The sequence below is a fragment of the Eurypyga helias genome, unplaced genomic scaffold, assembly GCF_000690775.1.
Source record: "Eurypyga helias isolate BGI_N326 unplaced genomic scaffold, ASM69077v1 scaffold17435, whole genome shotgun sequence".
Lineage (NCBI taxonomy): Eukaryota > Metazoa > Chordata > Aves > Eurypygiformes > Eurypygidae > Eurypyga > Eurypyga helias.
Window position 1 is genome coordinate 1 of NW_010252225.1, and position 5,397 is coordinate 5,397.

Here is a 5,397-nt window from a genome sequence, read left to right on the forward strand (position 1 = left end):
CCCCTCTTCCATCCTGCGCTCCCCGCTTCAGATGAAGCGACGGCGCTGTCGTTCCCGTGGGCAGCACGGGGCCTGCGAAGAGGAGGAGGATGGGTGGATGGCGCACGTTTTGGAGCGGGTAGGGAGGAGACTTCATGTGAGACGAGATCCTTCCTCCGGAGAGTGCCCGTCGCCTGTGGATGTGGCAGCGAAGTGCAGGGCGTCCCCAGGCGCGGAGATTCTTCCAGCCGCATAGGTGCTGTCTCCCATGGGGTGGGAGGAAGGAGGGGCCCTTCCCACCGTGGGCAGCAGCGGTACCCGTCGGAGTTTGCCTTCCCAAGGGGTGTGAAGCCGGGACAGTGGAGATGAACAAAACCAGAGATGCCGAGGCGGCCCCGAGGGTGGGATTGTCCGTTCTGATCTGCATTGCAGGTGCACAAGCAGCATCCAGGGTCCTTGTTGGCTTTGTTAGCTGCTGAGATGCTTAAGCTTAAAAAGCTTTTACTGGTGCCTTTGCAATATACATTATGCTCCTTAATTAAAATTTAAAAAAAGACGAATGGATGTAAGTACAGTGCCTTTTTCCGTGTAACTTGCTCATCAGCAAATGCAGTTCTGTAGTGCTTTGTCGTGACTGAACTTCTGGGAGAGGCTACGCTGCATACGGCCATTTATGCAGCACAGTGCTTTTTGATCCCACCTTTTAAAACAAGTGCTTTGTAAACAGATAATGGCAGGCTTGTAATAGCGTTAATTTTTCAAGCTTTTGGTTGTCCTGAGGTTCCAGCAGTTGTTTTTAGTGAAGCAGCAACGATGGAGAGGTCATAGCAGAGCAAAGTATCAGCTGCTTAAGTGGAAACAAAGAATATTGGCTAAAATGACACATAGCTGCTTGTTTTCATCCTATTACCCTACCTCTGCCTCGTTTATCTGTCGGGTTTTCTCCCCCATCCCCTCAGGAATGACGAAGCTCTCGTGACCCGTCCAAAAGTTGTGGGCAGCTTTCCGCCCGGCGGTTGTTGCGAACTCCAGAACAGTGATCTCGCTGTGTTCCTTGAACTTTCCCTTCACATCGCAGGTATCGTTGAGGGCTTTCAAGGCTCTGAAATGCTGGGTTTTGCCATTGGGGTTACAAAGCTCGAACAGTTCCTCTTTGTGCCCTAGTTCAAGAGGCTGTAGGTATTAAGGACAATACATTTGTTCATCCAAACCTACTACGTTAGTCAATCCTCTAACAGCAGTAGGCAGAAAAAAACCTCACCCATGCTCTTATTCCAGAATGTGGACACCAGTTAAAGTAAAATACTTCCTGAACAGCGTGAACAGCATCGTAGAGGTCGTAGCAAATCCGCGTGCAGCTTTGGCTGCTGCGTTGGGACTCTCATGTCCAGGTGCCTCGTTACTTTTATATGCCTTGAAAAACTGTTTTCGAGGAGCAAAACTTTGAAGGACCCTTCTTTACACACTCAGGATCCGCGCTGTATTGCAGCACTTGTGTGAACAGAGTACTCTTATGTAACCCTTCTCACTCCAGGCTCTGTTTAACCTCGTTTGTCATAGCAACGTTTAAACAATGTGGCAAAGTGCAGTTTACTCTGTGCAGGGAGCCGGCACCTTCATGGCTCTGAAACCCTTTGTAGTGCCTGGGAATGGGTTTTTGGTGACCAGTGACACTGCCTGTGTACGTTTGTGTGTGTCTGTAGTAACTAACGGTGGCTTCTGATGGGCAGAGGTTACTGAAAAATCAGCATGTCGGCTAGCTCGATGCTTTAGGGGAAATGGTGGAGCATGTTCTGACTAGACAAGGGCGTAGCCGTTCCTACCGCTGGCTTAGAAGGCAAAACCGTGATGAAGCGAGGGCAAATCTAAGGATTTTGGTGTTGACAGAGGGTAGTTGCGTGAAAGGTCGGTGGTTTGCCTTGCTGCAGCACACAGTTGGGAGTAGCCGTGAAGCATGCAGCGCGCGGACGTGTCTGCCTGCCTTACGACAGCTTGCCCACCATTGTTCCCACTGCGCGCACGCTGCCAGAAGGTAATGCTGTGTGGCCATAACCAGCGCTGTCGGACAGCCGCTGCCAGGGCTTGGCCCGTCCCTGGGAGCCATTGTGCGCAGTGCCGCGGGGTGGGGGAGGTTGAACGGGGAGGGTGCCCTTTGCTCAGGACTCGCGCCACAGCTCTGGTGTCCGTTGCATCCGCCGCGTGCCAAAACCGGCTCTCCGCTCCCTTCCTGCACGCTCATCTGGTGCGACGCCCCAAAAAGGCAGATGGAGATGAGAAGTGGGGAGCCAGGCCGGCACATTAGCCCCTTGGTTGGTACCTGCTGTGCCTCGCCTCCGATTCCTTCACTTGCTTGACCAGACCTGGCCTCCGTTGAACCTCTGGCTGTAGTGTCTTCACTGAATCTGTGCCTGAGTAGTCTCTGTGCTCGCTTTAAGTGATGCAAAATAATAGTCCCCCTCGCTTGCTTGACCAGACCTGGCCTCTGTTGAACCTCTGGCAGTAGTGTCTTCACTGAATCTGTGCCCGAGTAGTCTCTGTGCTCGCTTTGAGTGATGCAAAATAATAGTCCCCCTCTAAACGAGGGTGTGCAGCAGTGTGGTAGTGGGTGTCAGTATCTCCGTGTGATCGGTGAATAACTGTCTACGTTTTCCCGTTATCTACTAGCTCGTTTCCCCAGTGATGTTAGAGCATGGCACTGTAAGTGGGAGCAATACATTTATGTACCGCTAGAAGTTAGGGGCATGGCAGAATATCGCTGAAGGAGGGTGTCCCAACTTCCGCAGGCTGGCTGGCTGGGGGGTTTAATAATCCTTGGAAAACACTTTTTATTTTGATCCCTGGCTCTTTCCGGCTGATGAGGAGCACGTTTACCCACATTTCACTCCTGGAAAACCTTTGGTTTGTATTTAAGATGTTAAAATACGTTGCTGCTTGTTGGTTTAATTACTGGGTGAGAGACAGGCAAACACTGCTTGACTGAGAGCTGTACAGTGCCCTGGATCCTCCCTGAGCACAGTGCTCGCTGCTGCTGGAAGGGCTGGGAACACCCAGGGAGCAGTAGCTCCCTGTGATCCGAGTGCCTGCCCGGAGGGAGGGCACAAAAGGTGCGGCACATCACATCTCTGGAGTAGAGGTGTCCAGCTCCGGAAGCGTCCAACTGTGTGAATGATGGCATTAGCAGGTTTCCGTGGCAGTAAACGAGTGTGTGCTCTCAGGTTTCCCTGGGAAAGGCTGAGCTGAGATCCCGGGCTGCATATGGAGGAGTATAAAGCGCCCCCGTTGGACATTCCACCCCTTGGTGTCGAATTTACTTAAAAAACCACCTCAGACTTGCTTAAGGAAGGAGTTAAATACAGGCCATCGCTGCCACCGGATTTCCTTCATCAGCAGGTCTAGAAGCCTCTCCTTTAGCAAAGGGGAGGCCAGTTTTTCTATGTTTGGCCGTGGCTGCTGTTCTAAAAGACTAAAATCAAGGGCTGACGAAGCAGCGTCAGAGAAGAGCTGCTCCTCGGCTCGTGGGGACACAGCTGGGCTCTTCTCCGGGGCTGCAGTGCAGGGGCTGCTCTCCGAATGGAGCTCTGCAGGAGGATGGGTGATTTGGCTGGCCATGAGGCTTCAGTGCCCTTCTGTGTAAACTCGGAAAATGGTCATTTTGGCCGTTCTCGCAGGAGGAGCGGGAGCTCAGGTGAGAGCCTGGAGCTGGCGGCGCTGCCGGAAGCTGTTTTGTCCCTACCAGCCCCTGCCTCGGGCACTGATCTTTATTAGAAGAACAAGCTGGTTTATCCTCAGAGGGGAGGGGTGAGTAAAGTGGGAAGGTCAGGCGTGGGGGTGCTAGGCAGCGGGAGAGCCAACCTCTTCCTCCCGGTGATGTGCTCAGGGAGGCTTTGTTGTCACTTGGAGAAAGTAACTACCTGGACTTCGTTGTTGTCAAAGGGGTTCTGAAGCGGTTGGTGTTGTTTAGGTGATACCTTCGTTGTTTCCCTAAAGTGAATGATGTCCAAATTAGGGCATTTTCTTGGGCGGTTTCTTCTTGATGGCCATACAGCCGTGGGGGTGGACGCCCTGGGGTTGGTCAGGATAACTGTGTCTGTACAAAATGCCAGTGCCGGGCCATTTCCCTGGGGTCTCTGGTGGTCTCCGTCATGGCAGTGATGTTAACACCTCCCTACTTCTAGTCGTCTCCTGTCGGGACAGCTCCAGGGCCGTGCGGCCTCAAGGACGGAGGAGACTCTGTGTGACTGACTGTCCATCCTTGTGGCTTCAGGGGCACAGCCGGGCTCATATGCCGTTGGTGACTTCTGTGCAGAGTGCCAGCTCCTTCACTTGGAGAACGGAGAAAAGTTAAATCCCTGCTACCAGGAGTGAGTCCACTTAACTGTCCTTCCTGTTGCTGTACCAGTTGCTGCGGGAGGAACAAAACCTATTTTCTCACTAAGATACTAAAACCTGCGCTTCTCCAGGGACATCCAGAGAGGAGCTGTGGATTCTGTGGAGTCTGTGCTCAGAAACCGAAGGGGAAGCAGGGCGGAGAAACGACGGAGTGAAACAGCACCGGAAAGCATTGAAAAGAGAAGGAGCTGAGAAGGCAAAACAGTATCCTTCCTCTGGGAGGAGAGTGGCACCATTCCCTTCTCCCCTTGGTTGTCTCCAGGAAAGAACTACTAACTGCTTAGCGTAAGACACACCAACGAAAAACATCAAGAGAAGTTAGTGGGGCAGAATTCTATGCGAGTCTCTGTCCTTTCCCACAGAAGGCAGAGGGGACGGAGTAGTGGCTGTAGGAGGAGCTCGTTGTTGGTGAGGGAGCGCTGGGGCAGGGTGCGCAGGTGGCACAGAGTCTGGAAAACAGAACTTCAGGAAAAACTCCTTTTGCGGTGCTTTGGGCTAATGCGCGGGTGAATGAGGGGCGAACGCAGACCTGAAGTTGTGTGATTGGCTGTAATTTAACTGCTGTTGGCACATCTGCATCCGTCGTAGTATAACGGTGTCAGGGTGGGGGGCTTAAAGCGACTGTCCAAGCAGGATAGCTGAGCCCGCAGCTGGCTGCGGAGGCTGCCAGCATTCCTTCATTCCGTCCTTTGAAATCAGCTGCACAAGCACTCTGGGGATGGCACGTGTCCCTGGGGATGGAGAGCGGAGCTGGGCGAGGAACAGCCAGGTCTGTCAGCTGGGCATGTCAGCCCCGGAGCTACGGGGTTGGGAAGTGTTGGGTCTGGTGAGTGACGGCCTGTAAAACAGGGGTGGCTTGAGGTTTCTTCCCCGACAACCGCCGTGTCCTTAGTGAGTCCTTGAGGCTGTGCACTGTACAGCATGCAGAAAGCACTGGGGTGGCTTTGGTCGCGTTTTGTGGGGCACCGGCTAGATAACAGCTGAGAGGAAATCGCCTGCCTGCCCCTACGCCTCTGGGAAGGTTTGCAT